At 42.4% G+C, this 20,960-nt stretch overlaps 1 long non-coding RNA gene across 2 annotated transcripts; it reads left to right on the forward strand.

The window, feature by feature from the left end:
• The first annotated feature begins 12,695 nt into the window (after positions 1-12,695).
• LOC127656531 (uncharacterized) lies at positions 12,696-20,594 on the forward strand. 2 transcript variants are annotated; one of them, XR_007972174.1, is made up of 3 exons: positions 12,696-12,764; positions 19,501-19,649; positions 20,015-20,594. It is a non-coding gene; the product is annotated as an uncharacterized LOC127656531 (long non-coding RNA). The 2 variants fall into 2 exon arrangements; XR_007972173.1 differs by lacking the exon at positions 12,696-12,764 and adding an exon at positions 19,109-19,313.
• Positions 20,595-20,960: the final 366 nt, after the last annotated feature.

Genomic DNA, 20,960 nt, shown 5'->3' on the forward strand with positions numbered 1-20,960 from the left:
TTTGTTTGTTTGTTTGGCTCCTCATGCCAAACTAGTTTGCCATCCCTGATTTAGACCATTTCATTGTTTAGACACAAGGGTAACCTACACAATATTAGGCAGGTGGTTTTACTGTTGTGGCTGATCAGTGTATATAGTTCTCATCAAGCCGGACAACTTTCACAATTATAGCTATAAGCTCTGCCCAACAGGAAGTTCTTGCACTGTTTTCTGAAAGCCACCGGGTGGAAATGGACACATGGTGCTTGGGCCCGTCATCACTGCTTGCAGCTATATTTGCTTGCAGCTATATTTGCTATATTTAAGTCCTTTTTGAAATTCTTGTCTTATTATCATGTATATTATCTAGTGGTTAATATTTCTTCAGATCCATCTTTGCACATATCCATTCTCTTTTTTTTCTTTCTTTTTTCCTCCCCTTTTTCTCCCAATTTGGAATATCCAATTTCCCAATTTGCTCTAAGTCCTCGTGGTGGCGTAGTGACTTGCCTCAATCCGCGCATCTTATCACATGGCTCGTTGAGCACATTACCACCGAGACATAGCCCGTGTGGAGGCCCACACCATCCACCGCGGCATCTAAGCACAATTCAACACGTGCCCCACCAAGAGCAAAACCACATTATAGCAACCACGAGGAGGTTACCCCATGTGACTGTACCCTCCCTAGCAACCGGGCCAATTTGGTTGCTTCGGAGACCTGGCTGGAGTCACTCAGTACACCCTGGATTCAAACTTTTTTGGATTTTGAACTTAGCCTGCCAGATTCGAACTCGCAAACTCCAAGGGTGGTAGTCAGCGTCTTTAACCACTGAGCTACCCAGGCCCCCCCTAACATATCCATTCTCAAATATTTTAATCCTCATTTCCACCTTCACATAAAGGTTGAACATTCTCAAGTGAGGTGATCATATATTTTCCAGTCTGCAGAACTGTACAGTGGTCAATAATCAGATTTCACATGTGCATGTAATGCCACACAAGTAAAACCCAAAGGAAAAACAGACAGGAAGCATCAATATACCTGCAGAATTTCCTGATTCCCTTGCCTTCCTCTTACATCTAAACTGTGCTAAATGGTACAGAAATACTCAATATCTTTCTGGAATTCATGTGTTGGGGTCATGTGTTCATTGATCAGCACAGCTTTAAACACGTGATCTTTAATTTTTTAACAGTGCCATGGAGGGTCTCGCATGGGAGGAAAACTGAAAGGCATTGCACCAGCGAGTGTGGTTGTAAAAGGGGCCAAGCTATTAGTCCAATGTCAGATTCAAATAAAATGGCTAAAGTTTTCTGATCTGTTCTATCTTTTCTGACTGCTGAAACAAAAACATTTTTTAATTTATTTGCACTTTATCAATTGACTCTATTATTAATTTTATCTGACTCCAATTTGATATTAATCTGACTCCAATTTAAGTTGAACCTCTAATTTAGATTTAAGCTCTAATTAATTTCTGATTATTCTTTTAATTTAATCTTTTTAAATTATTGATTACTCTGAATCATCCTAACTTTCATTATCTTTTCATTCGAGTCCCGATTGTCGCTCAGAGACATATGCCAGACGATTAATTACATAGAACTCACAGACACAAAATCGCCTGTTCTGTTCATAGTCAGTGGTTGCAGGGTTTACTAATAGCATCTGGTTCAGCCATCTACTGCTTGCTCAAAACCAGATGATAGTTTTATTTAGTCACGTTTTATACAACTTGCTAAGACGGTGATTAGCAGTGACTGGTAGTCTTACGTGTTTTTTTCCTATTCATAAACTCCAGTAATGATCATTAATCTGTACGTAATTTGCAGTAACAAAAAAGTAAGAACTCAAACTGATAAATGATTTCGGAGGAATACTGAATAAATCAAAAAGTAACAATTTATTTGCCAGGTAGGATTTAAAACGTAAATTACAAAATCAATCAAAGCCAATTTCACACATGATCAGAATAAACAAACATTCCTAAAAAGAATAGAAAAGTCAACGAAACATACATGGCAATAGAAAATGGCACGCAGCGATAATCGTGGGACATTTGACTAGAGACTCCCCAAGTTCCTTGCCAACCTTCCTTAAATATCCAGACAGAAAACATTGTGTACCAAATTAAATGTTGTCTGAAGTCGAAATTTCTTTGTTATTCCATGAATTGATTTGTGTTGGACTATCAGACATCTTGGCATCTGACTTACTGCTAACTTTCACTCCTCAGATTTATACAGAATCGCTGAGACTCAGCTGAAAACAGAGAGGCGGCATATTGCATCTTTGTCAATTTGCAGTGGAGTGGAAAATAAAATATCCTTCCCAAATATGAATCTCTTTATATGCTTGTGATTATTCTTGCAGTCAGTGTTCAAGGGTGGGGGTGGCAATATTTGGAGAAAAGTAGGGCTTATAAAACACTTCTGGTATTAAAGAAATCATGTTTATTCACAGCAATGTCATAAAATCTTTACCGAATTTAGTGTAATTGCTGAAGGAGACAACAGTGTATGTGTCACGATGTGGGGAGTCAGGAGAAGGCAGACGGTAGATGCGGATCCAAACGCAGTTTTTATTAATGAATGTACACAGATAAGAAAACACGGGAACAAAACAAAAGTCCACGATGGGAAAAGTGCATTCAAACACACAGTGACACACGGGTGAACACAAGTTGACAAATATCCACGAAGGGGAGAGGGAACCTCGGACGAACACGAGTCAACATCAGGGGGCAAGAACAGCAAACATGAAACGATCCATACATCCGTTCACAAACAACGACCGACAGAGACTGAATAAACAGACAGGGTTAAATACATGAACAAGGGAAAAGGGGGCCAATGAACAAACAGAACTCAAACAAGGTAACAAGGTGATGAACAGAAACCAATGGCAAATTAACGAGGGCAGGTGAAAAAAATGAACGGAGAACACGAATGCTAACAAGAAAACTATGGAAGTACAAGGGTGACAAAAGTGAAAAACTAAGGAGTTAGAAAAGTGACAAAAATGACAAACAAAGGGTAACAGTGAGACAAGAAACGGTAATCATTACAGAACCCCCCCTTAAAGGAGCGGATTCCAGACGCTCAAAAGTGACATAACAAAAAACAGGAAGAACAAATGTCCATTGACTGGGGGGGGAAGCTTGTGGTGGGCAGACAGACCAAGGGGAGCAACCAAGGGCAGACGGGCAGTCCAAGGGGCAACGAGGGGCGGGCAGACAGACAGTCTAGGGGGCAACAAGGGGCAGACAGATGGTCCAGGGGACAAACAAAGGGCAGACAGGCAGACCAGGGAGGCCGAGAGGGCAGGTAAGCAGTCTCTGGGGGTGTGTGCAGGGAACCAGGTCGGGTGGTCTGGGGGGCGTCCACCGGGTAGGGACAGGTTTAGGTGGTCTGGGAGATGGCCGCAGAGCAGAGGCCGGTTCAGAGGGCCTGGGAGGTGGCCACAGGACGGAGGCCGGTTTAGATGGCACGGGAGCTGGCCACTTGGCAAGGGCCAGTTCAGGGGACCTGGGAGGTGGCCACAAGACAGGGACAGGTCTAGGAGGCCTGGGAGGTGGCCAGCGGACAGGGACAGGTCCAGGAGGCCTAGGAGGCAGCCTCAGGACAGGGACAGGTCCCGGAGGCGGAGCTGAGAGGGGCTCAGGAGGTGGAGCCGTAGAAGTCTCTGGAGGAGGCGCCGTAGAAGGCTCGAGAGGCGGAGCCCTAGAAAGCTCTGGAGTCTCTGGGAGCAGAGCCGTAGGAGGCTCGGGAGGCGAAGCCGTAGGAGGCTCGGGAGGCGGAGCCGTGGGAGGCTCGGGAGGCGGAGCCATGGGAGGCTCGGGAGGCGGAGCCGTGGGAGGCTCGGGAGGCGGAGCCGTGGGAGGCCCAGGAGGCAGAGCCGTGGGAGGCCCAGGAGACAGGGCAGAGGGAGGTGGCGCCGCAGGAGGCTCTAGAGGCGAAGATGAGGGAGGCTCTGGAGGCGGAGCCGTAGGAGGCTTGGGAGGCTCTGGTGGCAGGGCCGAGGGAGGCTGTTGTGGCGGAGCTGAGGAAGGCTCAGGAGGCAGAGCCGTAGGACGCTCGGGAGGCGGAGCCCTAGAAGGCTCTGGAGTCTCTGGGCGCAGAGCCGTAGGAGGCTCGGGAGGCGGGGCCGTAGGAGGCTCGGGAGGCTCTGGGAGCAGAGCTGTAGGAGGCTCGGGAGGCGGAGCCATAGAAGGCTCTGGAGGTGGAGCCGTAGGAGGCTCGGGGAGAAGGGCCGTGGAAGACTCGAGAGGCTCTGGAGGCGGAGCCCTGGAAGGCTCGAGAGGCTTGAGAGGTGGAGCCCTGGGAGGCTCAAGAGGCTTGAGAGGCGGAGCCCTGGGAGGCTCAAGAGGCTTGAGAGGCGGAGCCCTGGAAGGCTTGAGAGGCGGAGCCCTGGAAGGCTCGAGAGGCGGAGCCCTGGAAGGCTCGAGAGACGGAGCCCTGGAAGGCTCGAGAAGCTTGAGAGGCAGAGCCCTGGGAGGCTCAAGAGGCTTGAGAGGCGGAGCCCTGGGAGACTCGGTAGGCGAAGCTCTGGAAAGCTCGGAAGGCGGAGCTCTGGGAAGCTCGGGAGGCGGAGCTCTGGGAAGCTCGGGAGGCTTGGAAGACGCTGACTCTTGGACGGGAACGACCACTGGCGCTGGCTTTTGGACGGTCATGGCTACTGGCACTGGCTCTTGGACGGTCGAGGCTACAGGCACTGGCTCAGGGACGGTCATGGCTACTGGCACTGGCTCTTGGACGGTCGAGGCTACAGGTGCTGGCTCAGGGACGGTCGAGGCTACAGGCGCTGGCTCAGGGACGGTCGAGGCTACAGGCATTGGCTCATTGACGTTTGAGGCTACCGGCACTGGCTCACTGACGTCTGAGGCCACAGGCGCTGGCTCGCAGACCGTGGCAGGCGTAGGCTCGCTGACCGTGGCAGGCGTAGGGAGCCCAGAGGCGAGAGCCGGGATCGAGAGAGGAGGTTCCCCGGCAGCGAATTCCTCCACGACGAGACTCACGTATTCCTGCCAGGTGTAGTCTCCAATCTCCGGCAAATCATAAACCGGTGTTTAGGTACACCAATCCTGTAGACGGTCTTCAGGAGGTTCTCATCCCAACCGGTGTGGCCGGCCATGCAGGAGAAAAAGTGGGAGAACTCACGGATGTTTAGCTCCATTCGCGTCAGTCCCACGAAGAAAGCCACTGGATCCATTTTGTGGTCGGTCGTTCTGTCACGATGTGGGGAGTCAGGAGAAGGCAGACGGTAGATGCGGATCCAAACGTGGTTTTTATTAATGAACGTACACAGATAAGAAAACACGGGAACAAAACAAAAGTCCACGATGGGAAAATAAACTCAAAGTCAAACTAACACACGGATGAAAAGAACACAAACACTGGAACAAATCAAAAGTCCACGATGGGAAAAGTGCATTCAAACACACAGTGACACACGGGTGAACACAAGTTGACAAATATCCACGAAGGGGAGAGGGAACCTCGGACGAACACGAATCAACATCAGGGGGCAAGAACAGCAAACATGAAACGATCCATACATCCATTCACAAACAACGACCGACAGAGACTGAACAAACAGACAGGGTTAAATACATGAACAAGGGAAAAAGGGGCCAATGAACAAACAGAACTCAAACAAGGTAACAAGGTGATGAACAGAAACCAATGGCAAATTAACGAGAGCAGGTGAAAACAATGAACGGAGAACACGAACGCTAACAAGAAAACTATGGAAGTACAAGGGTGACAAAAGTGAAAAACTAAGGAGTTAGAAAAGTGACAAAAATGACAAACAAAGGGCAACAGTGAGACAAGACACGGTAATCATTACAGTATGTCAGTGAAGATCATGCTTGAGATTAAATACAAGAACCGACTTGTTAAAAACAAAATTACAAATCAAGGTAAATATAATTTGTGTGCCATATCTAATCAATTAAGTGCTGTCATGTTTTTCAAATAATTGAAAAATGTGGAAATATTATTTGTCCATATTTAGGATAGCCTTCATAAAATGTTAGGCCTTAAAACAAAGAACACTACCTGGAGTCATTTTGGCATGCTTATATTGTCTAAGTCACATTTATTGAGAAACCTGCCTGGCTGTTCTTGGAAAAATTTATTTTATGAGGGTCCCTTGTGTTTTAAGTAAAAACCATTACTACATTTTGAACCAATTTGGCAGTATATCCAACCCTAAATGCTGCATATAGCAAAGTCACAAACTACACTGTAAACCTCAACAGTACCACTTATTAATAAAAAAAAAGTACCTGTTACTCAAAACGTGTTAAAAAGTTATACTAACTTATTTTTTTTAGTTAGTTTAACATCTAATATATATTTAAGTTAGCACAAATTGTATTTCTAAGTTGTTTCAACTAAAAGACAGGTTTCGAGTTTAGTTAACTTTGGATAATTGATTTACTAATAATCAAAATTTCAATTTGAACGAACTTTTGGCGGTTTTTGCCAATGTGACGTCATCACCGAACGTTCTTGAGATCAACATGGTTGCTTCACTTCTGACCAACTGGATTAAAATGTAAGCTATTACAGAAAACACCCATGTATATTATTGTTAATGCCACATGAATAACCATATAATACATATAAGTACTTTCATGTACTTAAAAGTCTACACACGTTCATAGTTTAGGTTATCAAAATAATCTTTGTATTATATTAAATGTTTTAATCTTTGTATTTAAACAAGTGAATTATCATTTACTTGCATTTAATTCGTATTTATAGTACTGAAACGATTATACAAAATTATCTTAAGAGCAATTTTTGTGTCTCTTCATGATATTTAAAATGAAGCTGGGCTTAATTAAGCAGGTCATTGGTGGATTGACAGTCACAGGGTAGTCATTTGCAGTAGGCCTACATTAAATGCTATTGCTTTTATGTCTGTAAAAGAGTTTCCCGCTTAGATTTGAACGAGATGGATGTCGTTTGTTGTTTGCACAGTTACTGAAGTAAGCAATTATTATAGTTGTAACTGCATTTAGCATATTTATAGCACGAAACAAATATCCAAAATGATCTGAAGAGCATGTTTGTGTCTCACCAGGATATTTCAAATTATGCAGCGCGGTTTTAATTAAGCGGGTCGTTAGTGGCCTGACCGTCATAATGTAAAATTTCTAGATTTCATTTTATCATTAATTAATTTTCCCTTGTTTTTACCATGAATGCTTGTTTAAGTGTAGCAATTATGTGAATCTTTGAATTACATAATTTTAAGCAATTGTTGTGTTACTGAAGTGCTGAATTTATGCTAGATTTTTTTCTTTGTCTCTCTTTTCTCCCAGTACATTGAACGCTTATATGTCGTGACTCGTGTCTGGGCTTGTTTCCCGCTCAGATTTGAACAAGGTGGATGCCATTTTGTTTGCACAGTTACCGAGGTAAGAAACGATTATAAATGAAACTGTCATTAGCATGTTGATAGTACCAAATGTATAGCAAAAATTATCTTAGGAGCATATTTGTGTCTTGTCAGGATATTTAAAATTACGCAGCGCGGGCTTAATTAAGCAGGTCGTTTTTGGGTTGACGGTCATACTGTACAATTTCTAAATTTCTTTTTGTTATAATTTTTAGTATTACTTTTTTAGTATAGTAAGCACGTTAGTCTTTAAATTCTGTCATTTTAAGCAGATATGTTATTGAGCTGCTGACCTTGTGCTTTTATTTACTCATTGAATGCGTATAGGACTTGTTTGGAGACTTGTTTCACACGAGGTGAATGTCGTTTGTTGTTTGAACTGTTATCGAGGTAAGAAACAATTATAAATGTAACACATTTTAATGTAATAAAGCCATTTATTGTATACATGTTAAAATATGGTCAGCATTGGAATTAATTGGTTTCCCTCTTTGTTTTTAGGACTTAAACGTTGTTTGACTGCAGAGCATGTTGAAGAGAAATACAAATTTCACAAGTGCATGGTAACTATACTGTCATGTGCATGACAAGCTTGATTATTTAATGAGATGGCATGGGACTGTAAACTGTGTAGAGCTTCATTTCCAATCAGAACACAGTTACTAACACACTGTCGTTTGCAACATAGTCATTATTCAAAAATTAGTCCGTTGCCATGTTTATACAAAGACTGTGTGTGTTCATTTAATTCATTTAATGGCCTGAAAACCCATTTGTCTCGTTACCATACAGAATACACTAGTAGTTCTACACACCAGGTTCAGCCTAGTGAGCATAAAGTTTTCACCTGTCCCATTTGTTCTTTGAAGCAGCCATTCTCAGACACTGCTCTCTTCAGACACTTGAGGGGACATTTAAAAAAACATGAGGTGGTTGAATGTCCTTTCATGGATTGCCCTTTTAGAACAAATGTGTATTCCTCATTCAATGCCCATAAGTGTAAGACCCACAAATTTGACACTTTCTCAGATTATAAAGATGGACTAGTTTACATTAGAGAATCAGATTTACTGCAACAATCTTTAGCTGTAGGACCTGACACCCCTGAAGAGGAGTCTAGTCTGTGTAATGACAGCCCTGAAGTTCGAGAGTCTGAGTGTGATGTTGACCAGTTAAGAGGTCACTTAAAATGGAATTTGTCCTCTTATTTTTGAAGATGCAAAGCATCCTTCATGTCTCAGACTCCGCTTCACAGGAAATCATTGAACAAATGATTCAGATATTTTCTTTATCAAAACCAATTGTAAAAGAGACACTACAAGGCACTCTTCAGAAACATGACATAGTTGTTCTTGATGAACTAGAGGAGGCTGTTATGAACTGCAATGTTCTAGTTAATGCCACATCTTCAGGCTCTGATTTGTCCACTGCAAAGCGCAGAAAGACCTTCATTGAGAAAAATTATCCTTTGGTAATGCCTACACAGTATGACTTAAGACTCTCAGGAAAAACAATGGTGTATGTGCCTGTTCTTAAAATGATTCAAGAGCTTTTCAAAAACACAGACATTCTTTGCAAACTACAGGAGTCTGTTAGTGTGCCTGCTCAATACAGCTCCTGTGCTGATGGTTCATATTTCCAAAACAACACATTGCTTTCATCGGGAGAGTTTAGACTGCCACTCCAACTATATATTGATGATCTAGAAATAGCAAACCCACTTGGAACATCCAAAAAAATTCACAAACTTTGCGCTGTTTACTGGGTCCTTGCCAACCTTCCTAGTAAGTATCGCTCAGCCTTGCACACAATTCAGTTAGCTCTGTTGTGCAAAGTGGTGGACCTTAGGAAGCATGGCTTTAAGGCCATCGTTTCACCACTGTTAAAAGACCTACAAATTCTTGAGGAAGATGGTGTTTTCATTGAGTCATTAGGACAGAATGTCCAAGGCACTGTATTTTGTGTGTCTGCTGACAATCTTGCAGCACATGGTTTAGCTGGATTGACAGAGTCTTTCAGAGCAGAGTATGTTTGCAGGTTCTGTTTAGCCACTAGAAATGAGATGCAGCTTAAAAGTGTAATGGAGGGGGATTTTCCCTTGAGGACAAAGGAAAGTCATGACATTCATGTGCATGATGTATTACAGAGTTCAACAAGCAGTGAGTTTGGTGTGAAAGGCGACTGTGTTCTGCGTGAATCACTAAAAAATTTCCACCCCATCACAGGCTTCCCTCCAGATGTCCTCCACGACCTTTTGGAAGGTATTGTACCAGTTGAGTTGTACAGTTGCCTTCAAGAGTTGGTTCGTCTGAAGTATTTCACTTTACAGTTCTTAAACTGCAAGATTGAATCATTTCCATACGAACGCACAGACAAAACTGACAAACCACACCCTATACCCAAAAATTTTGCCACAAAAGGAACTGTTGGAGGAAATGGGCATGAGAATGCTACTTTGCTTAGACTGCTTCCTTTGATGGTGGGCAACAAAGTTCCAGAAGGAGATAAGACATGGGCTGTCTTAATGGATTTAAAAGAGATTGTTGAGTTGTCAATATCCCCTGCATTTACAGATGAAACAATACAGCATTTACAGTGTAAGATTGGTGACCACAGACAGGTTTTATCCGAGGTTTTCCCTGAATTGCGTTTCCGGCCTAAACATCATTATGTTGAGCACTACCCAAACCTTATAAGGTGTTTTGGGCCCTTAGTGCATCTCTGGACAATGCGGTTTGAGGGTAAACATAGATTCTTCAAAAGAGTAGTACATGACACCCAGAACTTCAAGAACATTACACTTACACTCGCTAATAGACACCAGCACATGATGGCATATCATCTCAGTGCACCATCATATTTCAAGCCACACACACAAGCATCAAATGTCACATCAGTGTTGGTCTCAACACTTCCGGAGAGTGCAAAAGCATTCATTCAAAGACAGACAACTAGTAGCATGATCTATACTACATCTAGGGTCACTGTAGATGGCACTGACTATGTCCCTGGAATGTTTGTATCTGCAGGAGCTTGTGTTGGACTGCCTCAGTTCTGGAGGATTGCACAAATCTATCTTGTGAATGACATGGTTTCATTACTCTGTAGTTCATATGAATCATGGTATGTTGAACATCTACGTTCTTATGAACTTTCACCAACATCAGAGAGACTTGCTGTTTTTCAGCTTTCGGATTTGAATGACACCATTACATTTGTTGGTTACCTCATTGATGGCCAATTACTGCTGACCCCCAAGAGATACATTCTGCTGAAGCAGTGCTGAGTTTTCTGAACGCGAGTACTTCAGTGAAATTAAATTGTTTTTGTTTTGTTTTTATATGGGAAAAAAACCAAACTATTTTTTAATACATGTAGTACACGATGTAACTAAACTTCAGTATTTTATCACCATTTCATTCCATAGAAACATGGCAGCCTCTTCCTCATCAGTGATGATTATACTTTGTGTCATTGTTGATGCCACAACTACACGGAAGGTCACTCTCACTACTCGTCCTGAATCCATAGAAGACCTTAAAGGGGTTTTGAAAGAAAAGCTGGATTTGGATGGGAACTTCAGCATACAGTATGAAGACCCTGATTTTGATGGGCAACTCATATCTTTAGTGCACATTGAAGAGTTGCCCCAAAAAGCTACCCTTAAACTTTTTTTTGAGGGAGGAACGTGTTCAACTTCAACCACAGACACAGAGTTATTATCAGACATTTCCTCACCTGAACGCCTTTCAAGGTGGCCTCAAGGTAACTTTCCAGTGCCCATATTTGCCTATGAAGTAGAGCATAAGCTTAAAGAAGGAAATTCTGCATTTGAAAAAACTGGGAAAGTGCTGCAGCTAACCAGAGATCAGAAACATGACATACTTGAAAACTTGCGGCTGCGATTTACAATTTCAAAGCCTACCCAAGCGATAAAGACATGTCCAAAGCAGCAGAAGCTCTTGTCACCAAACACCCATGTCTGAGAGAGCTTGGCTCAGACAATGGATGGTATGGATGGAAAACCAGTATCAAATTTAAGATGGGAAACTACCGAAACAAATTGAGAAGGGCAGGTTGCATGGAAGTTGCTGTCAATGCTGGAAAACGAAGCAAAAACAATCCTGAAAATGTACCATCACATTTAAACATAAAAAGACCAAGACGTGCCGAGGTAAATTTTTTACCAGACTTTCCCCAAGGACATGATGCAGTAAGTCTTGAACAGCAGAGGCTTGAAATCATTGAAGAAGTTCAGAAAACAGAAAAAAATCTACCACTTATTGACAAGAAGATGCAAATGACATTTGCATTTAGGAGGCAAGCAATCATTACCACTGAGGCACCCGTGAAAGAGATCCTTGGGCGCTGGCCAGCTCTTCGTATGGAATCACAGGTATATATTAATATATGTATAAAACTGTAGTCTTTAAATTTTGAACTGTCTTTTTGATCCATTGTGAATTATAATTTGTTTTTGCCTCTGTTTCAGGTGTATGCTGAATTTCAACGCATTACAAACCAGAATCTACCAAACACCTTTTATGCAGAACTTGACCGCCACAGTCTTCATCTGATGACTTTATTTCGTCAGAAGGCATCAAAGACAGGAAAAGTGTCAGATGCACTTACTGAGATTCTCCGGATTCATGACATAAAGGTATTTTGGTCTTGGTAGTTCAGTGTTGTTCTGTGTTTAACAGAACATGGCTTGACTTTATATAGAATAATTTAATATTTTTCCCTTCTGATTGGTGCTTAATCTAATGTCTTATTGTAGAGATAAATCTCAGTATCTCTCTGTCCTCAGCATAGAAACTAGCTTTTTCAGTGTTTAAGATTTCTGCATTCAGCAAATCTTTTTTATGGACATGTTCTTATTACATGCGACACAATGTCATGTCTTAGCCCTACTTAACATGTTGACACCAAAGAATAGTGTGCTATAGATTGTTACATGCAAGCACTTCTATTTTCTGACCATTATGAAGGTTGTAAAAATTATGAATTTGGGTAACTGAATTTAGAATTCATATTTTCATTTTCAATATGTTCAGTCTTTAACATAAGATTGAATCTGTATAGGATCAGCATGATGTCCATACAAAGCGAACCACTGTGCTGCATGGACTTCCTGTATTGCTGAGAGAAGATATGTGCTGTTCTCTATGAACATTCTGCATTCAGTCTATTAACAAGTGTAGTAAAGTGACCCCTTCTGTTCAAAGTTAGCTATTGCATATAGTATTGTTTAAGTCTTTATATGATGACATCATAATTGTGAGCCTAGTTTTAGCAGCAGCAAGGAAGAGCATTCGGTCATGGCTAATATTGCTCCTTGATTTAAGTTGATTTGAAGGCACTTTCGGTATGTAGATATTGCTACATTATTCCTTCTATGCATATTTACTTTAAGATGTTATATCTTATATGTCAATGTTAGTTTATTTTCTGTATTTCGTGAATTGCACGATTGTTTATAATTTAGTTGATGCTAACTATATGCGATGTAAAAATGTTATTGACTCTTAGAACTGTATTTGTATTTATTACAGTTTTACGTTATTCCTTGGACAGCAGTAAAGCTTGAATACAATTCCTGTGTCTGTTGTCTTTGGGAGACGTTATCTGACTGCAGACTCAAACAAGGCGTTTGGGATAAAGGGCAGAACAGTAAAACGAAAACTTCGGTGACCAACTTCTAGTTGTCTAACTCTACGGCGGGGAGCAATTCAGCTCATAAAGTATCTCCCTTCTACAATGTCTAAGTCAAGCTCCAAGTCCGGATCGCTGAGGCGAACATCTAAGCTATCATGTTCGTCGCGGCACTCGCGCGGCTCAACGGTCACAACCACAGCCGCCGCAATGGCTAGAGCAGAGGCTGAAGCGGCTAAAGTGGAAATAGCTTTTGCTAAGAAGGAAAGCGAACTGAAAATACAACAAGCACAGCTTGAGGCATCATTAGAGACTTTAAAGCTGGAAAAGAAAGTTGCAGCCATGCAAGCGAAGGCGGACGCCTTAACAGCTGCAGAGCTAGAAAGTAGAGGGTGTTCAAGTGTAATAGAGTTACCTACGGAGGACGCAACAGTACGCACACAGGCTTACTTATCAGAACAGGCGGATAATGTTGTGGATCCCCAAATGCCAGTACTAGATGGGCCGTTTAATGACATTAACGATTCAGAAGTGCAACAAAGACAGACTACTGAAGTCTACTTGCAGCAGAAGGGTCAGTGTAGTTTTTATGCCACAACACCCAAGTCTCAGCTTGTCAATGTAGAGAGGCCGCAGTATCCTACCATTTCAAAATCCGCTGATATAAACTTTACACGCCCAGTTCAGCATGAGGCGTACTCCAGGTCACCGCGAGATGTATATCACCCACAAATTTCAGCATTTCAAGGCAGTGAGGAAAGGAGCGGAGACAGGCGGGTGATGTTCGACTATTCTCCGACTCAGTCAGTTACAGCATTACAAACTGGATTAAATCAAGGTGATCTGTATGCACCGAACCAAATGTCTGACGTTGTCAAGTTTATTGCAAGACGTGAGTTAGTGTCCACTGGTCTTATGCAGTTTAACGATCGCCCAGAGACTTTCAGAGCATGGAGGGCATCCTTCATAAACGCCACTAAAGACCTTAGCCTCTCACCCAGCGAAGAGATGGACTTGCTAGTAAAATGGCTGGGATGTGAGTCAGCTGAGCATGCAAAACGGATCAGAGCTGTGCATATTAACCATCCGATACAAGGGCTCAATCTAATTTGGGAGAGACTTTACGAGACATATGGTTCGCCGGACATGGTAGAGAGTGCTCTATTCGGGAAACTGGAGAGCTTCCCAAAAATATCTAACAGAGAAAATCACAGACTGCAAGAGCTGGGAGATTTGCTCATGGAGATCCAATCAGCTAAGCAGGATGGTGATCTGACGGGTCTTTCCTATCTAGACACACCGCGTGGTGTAAATCCAATAATACAGAAATTGCCGTTCAGTTTACAAGAAAAGTGGCTCACATTGGGATCAAAGTACAAAGAGGACTACAGGGTTTCCTTCCCACCCTTCAAGTTCCTAGTAAATTTTGTATGTCAGCAAGCTAAAATGCGCAACGATCCAAGTTTCTTTCTCACAACCGTGCAGGAAGAATCTCGTAAACCAAACAGACCGTTAAACAAACCTGTTTTTCCCAGACCGGTTGTCATACACAAAACTCAAGTCTCCTCTGAAAATTCATCTGCTGCCAGCGAACTTAAAAATAAGGTAAACCCAGCCAAACAGTGCTTTCTACACAATAAGCCTCACCCTCTGTCCAGATGTAGAGGATTCAGGACAAAACCGATGGAAGAGAGAAAATCATTGCTCAAACAACAAGGCATATGCTTCAAATGTTGCAGCTCCATAGCACACATGGCAAAAAACTGTGATCAGATTGTTAAGTGTTCAGAATGTGGCAGTGTTACCCACATGGCTGCACTCCATCCAGGCCCAGCACCATGGACCAGAATGCCTAAATATCCTACATCGGAAGAGCACAATGTAAGTGAAGATGTATCTATAGAGTCTGAGGTTTCCTCAGCTTGTACAGAGGTATGTGGAGACAGTCAATTCCCACGATCATGTTCCAAGGTATGTCTTGTGAAAGTATTTCCTGAAGGCCACTCCGAGAAAGCAGTCAAAACGTATGCGATACTAGACGATCAAAGCAACAGATCACTCGCAAGATCAGAATTCTTCGATCTGTTTGGCATTACAGAGTGTAACATAGCCTATACTCTCAAGACATGCGCAGGCACAGTCGAAACAGAAGGCAGACAAGCACGGGGCTTTCAAGTGGAATCCTTTGATGGAAGCTTAGTCTTACCCTTACCAGTGCTACTGGAGTGTAACGAAATTCCAGACAATCGTTCAGAAATTCCCACTCCAGAAGTGGTTCATAACCACAGGCACCTAAAGCATCTCGCAACATACATTCCAGAGCCCGATCACCATGCACCTATTCTTCTCTTGTTAGGCAGAGATATGATAAGAGTCCACAAAGCCCATAAGCAAATAAATGGGCCACCAAATGCTCCCTTTGCACAAAAGTTGGACTTAGGATGGGTAATCATTGGAGATGTGTGCCTCGGGAAAGTTCATAAACCTACCTTTGTCCAAAATTACCACACCAACATTCTGGAGAATGGTCAGTCTACATACTTCCACCCATGTCCTAACAATTTCACTGTAAAGAATAGAATCCAAACCCTCTCACTCACCAAGTCCCATATCCAGGAGGGAACTCCGAGACTAACAGAATGGGACGTGTTTCAGAGAACGAAAGATGATGAGAAAACAGCTCCGTCTATCGAGGACAGACTATTTCTGCAGATCATGGACCGAGAAGTCTATAAAGATGAGGAAAATTCATGGGTTGCGCCACTCCCATTCAAGCAGCCAAGACAATATCTGCCAAACAATCGTCCACAAGTTGTGGAACGCTTCAATTCACTTCTACGATCTTTCAGGAGGAAGCCTGAGATGAAAAAAGACTTTGTAGCCTTTATGGAGAGACTATTCCAAAATGATCATGCGGAAATAGCTCCTTCAATTAGTTCTAACGAACAGTCTTGGTATTTACCTTCTTTCGGCATATACCATCCAAAAAAGCCATCCCAAATCCGAGTGGTCTTTGACTCAAGTGCTCATTGCAAAGGTGTGTCACTAAACAAGGCTCTCTTGATGGGTCCTGATCTCAACAACAGTCTCCTCGGAGTCCTCATGCGTTTTTGCAAAGAGCCTGTGGCCTTTACAGTAGACATACAACAAATGTTCCACTGCTTCAAAGTTCGACCTGCAGACAGGAACCATCTCAGGTTCCTCTGGTTTAAAGACAATAACCCAGAGGAGGCAGTCACGGAATACCGTATGAAAGTGCATGTATTTGGCAACAGTCCCTCTCCAGCAGTGGCCATTTACTGTCTTCGTCGTGCAGCTCAAGAAGGAGAAGAGGAATTCGGTCAAGACACCCGACAGTTCGTGGAGCAAGACTTTTATATGGACAATGGATTGAAATCCTTACCCTCCCCAGAAATGGCAATCGACCTGTTAAAAAGGACACAGGACATGCTGGCTGGATCTAATTTGAGGTTGCATAAATTGGCTACAAACAGCAAGGAAGTCATGAGAGCTTTCCCATCAGATGATTATGCCAACTCACTGAAAGCAATGGACTTAGGTGTTGGCTCACTTCCAATGCAACGCAGTCTTGGCTTGCTTTGGAATCTGGACATGGACTGCTTCAACTTTCACGTCCAAAATAATGAAAGACCTTACACTAGACGTGGACTGTTATCAGTAATAAACAGTTTGTACGATCCACTAGGATTTGTTGCTCCTATCACAGTTCAAGGTAAAGTACTACTGAGGGAGCTGACTAACAATGCTGCTGACTGGGATGCACCATTACCTGTGAACAAGCAAAAGGTGTGGGAGGAATGGAGAGATTCTTTACAAGAACTGCAACATGTAAAGGTCCCAAGGAGCTATGGGCTCACATCGTTGTCAGACGCCAAGTTCAAAGAGCTCTGTGTGTTTTCTGATGCTTCAGAGAAAGTTGTCGCAGCAGTTGCTTACCTCAAAACCGTAGATCCAGATGGTAACTGTACTATGGGGTTCATCACAGGCAAAGCAAGACTAGCTCCACAACCAGAGCCCACTATACCTCGTCTGGAACTCTGTGCTGCCGTCTTAGCTGTAAACATGATGGAAATCATCACTACAGAGATTGCTGTGAAATTCGACGAGATTACCTTCTTCACGGATAGTCGAGTGGTCCTTGGTTATACCTACAATGAGAAACGTAGATTTCATGTCTACGTAAGCAACCGCATACAGAGAATCCGGAGAAGCACAAATCCAGAACAATGGCATTACGTGAGCTCAGAGCATAATCCAGCTGATGTTGCAACACGACCAATAGCTCCAACTAAATTGCAGGACACCATCTGGTTCAGTGGACCAGCATTCTTGCATCATCCCAAAACTGAGACATTTCATAAAGAATGTTTTGAACTTTTAGATCCTGACTGAGATTCAGAACTTCGTCCACAAGTGACAGTGCTCCATACCACTGTCTCAAAACGCTTTGAACGGTTTTCGGTATGGTGCCGTCTGGTCAGAGCGGTTGGCAAGCTGATTCATATTGCACGCTCATATAAGCAGAGCCAAAATGAAACCCCTCAGACACGCAAAGGATGGCACTGTTGCAAACTACCTCCAAGCGCTGACACACTACTTCAGAGCACAGAAGTTATCATACGAGCAGTACAACAGGAAACATATGCTGATGAATTGCAGTGCCTGGAACGGAATGAACCACTTTCCAAAACTAGCTCCCTTCGTACCCTAGATACCTTCATCGATCAAAGCGGATTGTTGAGGGTTGGAGGTCGTCTGGTCAAAGCAGATCTAAACTTGGATGAGAAAAGACCCCTCATCATACCTGGTAGGAACCATATAGCGTTACTTCTAACACGACACTTTCATGAGCAAACACATCATCGGGGTCGCCATTTCACAGAGGGAGTGATCAGATCTGCTGGTTATTGGATCATAGGAGGCAAAAGACTTGTGAACAAACTCATCCATTCTTGTGTTGTATGTCGCAGACTCAGGAGGGGCTGCGAGACTCAAAAGATGGCAGATCTGCCCGTTGACAGGCTCAGTACTGAGCCTCCCTTTACAAATGTGGGATTGGATGTGTTTGGCCCCTGGTCAGTATCTGCTCGTAGGACAAGAGGCGGTTATGCAGAAAACAAAAGATGGGCAGTGCTATTCACATGTCTAAGTATCAGAGCCATTCATATAGAAGTGATTGAGTCACTGGATAGCTCCAGTTTCATTAACGCTTTAAGGAGGTTTCTAGCTATCCGGGGTCCAGTGAAACAGATTCGCTCCGATAGAGGGACCAATTTCATTGGAGCTTGTACAGACTTGCAAATCCCTTCCAATGCAAATGAGAAGGCAGTGAAACAATTCCTGTCAAACCACGGATGCATGTGGACATTCAACCCTCCACATTCGTCGCACATGGGTGGCGCGTGGGAAAGGATGATTGGCATTGCTTGCAGGATCTTAGATTCTATGCTTCTTCAAATGACATCTTCAAAACTCACGCATGAGGTGCTCTCCACCTTTATGGCTGAGGTCACCGCCATTATAAACAACAGACCACTGGTACCGGTGTCAACTGATCCGACAGATCCTTTCATCCTAACACCTGCCACCTTACTTACCCAAAAGACTGGTCCTAATTCAATTCCACCTGGAAACTTCGGAAAACCTGACCTGTACAAACAACAGTGGCGCACGGTACAAAGCCTCGCAAATACTTTCTGGGACAGATGGCGTAAACAGTACCTTTCTACCCTACAGCATAGGCGGAAATGGCAATACCAACAACCCAACATTTCCAAAGGATCCGTTGTTCTGCTCAAGGACTCTCAGTCTCAACGGAACAATTGGCCCCTGGGCACTATAACAGAAACTTACCCCAGTCAAGACGGGCGAGTCCGAAAAGTACAAGTGAGAATTATTGGGAAAGATGGACCCAAACTGTTTCTGAGACCTATAAACGAGATAGTACTCCTCCTTCATGAAGATTCTGAATAAACTATTCAGGTTTAAACTCAAGAAAGTTTGGTATTCCCAAATACCAGACGGGGAGTGTGCTGTTCTCTATGAACATTCTGCATTCAGTCTATTAACAAGTGTAGTAAAGTGACCCCTTCTGTTCAAAGTTAGCTATTGCATATAGTATTGTTTAAGTCTTTATATGATGACATCATAATTGTGAGCCTAGTTTTAGCAGCAGCAAGGAAGAGCATTCGGTCATGGCTAATATTGCTCCTTGATTTAAGTTGATTTGAAGGCACTTTCGGTATGTAGATATTGCTACATTATTCCTTCTATGCATATTTACTTTAAGATGTTATATCTTATATGTCAATGTTAGTTTATTTTCTGTATTTCGTGAATTGCACGATTGTTTATAATTTAGTTGATGCTAACTATATGCGATGTAAAAATGTTATTGACTCTTAGAACTGTATTTGTATTTATTACAGTTTTACGTTATTCCTTGGACAGCAGTAAAGCTTGAATACAATTCCTGTGTCTGTTGTCTTTGGGAGACGTTATCTGACTGCAGACTCAAACAAGGCGTTTGGGATAAAGGGCAGAACAAGATACCTCAGGATTTTTCAAAACATGCAGGGTAAATGACTTATTCCACACAATTTTAAATCTTTAAGAAACTGGTCACAATGCACTCTTCACTGGTTGATTAAAACTACCTTTTATTATGTCGGCTATTTCATAATAAAAACAATTTTACAAACTGACATCAATAAAAAAAGACTGTGTATTGCCTGCGATGGACTGGCGACCTGTCCAGGGTGTCCCCCGCCTTTCGCCCAATGTTAGCTGGGATAGGCTCCAGCCCCCCGCGACCCTGTACACAGGATAAGAGGTTGACGATGGATGGATGGATGGATGGATGGATATGTGTATTGCAAATCCATGATTATTGGCACAATATTTATTACTCTGTGTTGCCATTTTCCCATTTTTGCATTTCAGGCTGAAGATTCTGAAGCGCCTGATGTTGGTAATTCACCAGTTGCCATCTTGACAGCAGTCAGAGAACTCCCAGATGCTGTAATGCACTACAATCTGGTCAGAGTTTCTGTTGTTCTTGAAAATGAAGTCATCGCCCAGGCTTTCCGATGCATTTATTTTTACTTTTGGACTAATCTATGCATTGAATCTTAGTTATCCAAAAGAGATGTCCAACACTTTTGAATTCATTCAGAAGGTCCTTTTGGGCCTTGATGATGGGAAACTCAAGCCAAGAGTGCTTGCTCTGAAGAATGATTTGCTGCGTTAAATGGTAAAATAAATGCCAATTGTTCTGTTCATGTTTTGATTTGAGGCATAACTACTGGCAGTTTACTATGTTAAAGCACACAGACATGTGAAAGTTATTTCTGAGTTTCCTTTTGAACAGTTGCTGTTGTGAGGACCATTGTAAAATGTTATAGACTCCAATAGTCTCAAAAGCTGAAATCTTGTTCAGACATTGTAAAGACAAATGTTTTTCAAAGAATATGAATTTGAAGGAGATGCAATAGTGGTACACATTTTACCTTGATTGGTAGCTTTTCTGGTGCCAAGTTTTTTGTTTTATGAATTCTCTTATCTCCCCAGGACTTTATGACATGTTTTTTTTTGTCCCTCATCTGTAATGATGTAACTCTTGTCTTTTGGTATTTATATTAAATAGACTTTGTTTACTACATTACTTCATGTAGTTTGGTTCTTTATTATATTTGTTGTAGAAACCTTTAAGTTGTAAAATCTTAATTTTTAAGTTAAGAAAACTTAGAAAAAACAAGGCAATCAGTTGCCATAAAAACATTAAGTAACATTACTACCAACTTTTAAGTCACAAAAAATTAAATAGTGCAATTCTTACAACTTAAAAAAATTAAGTTAAGTTAAAGCACATTCATGGTTTAAAAAGCTA

This window comes from Xyrauchen texanus, chromosome 16 (genome assembly GCF_025860055.1).
Source record: "Xyrauchen texanus isolate HMW12.3.18 chromosome 16, RBS_HiC_50CHRs, whole genome shotgun sequence".
NCBI classification, from domain to species: Eukaryota; Metazoa; Chordata; class Actinopteri; order Cypriniformes; family Catostomidae; genus Xyrauchen; species Xyrauchen texanus.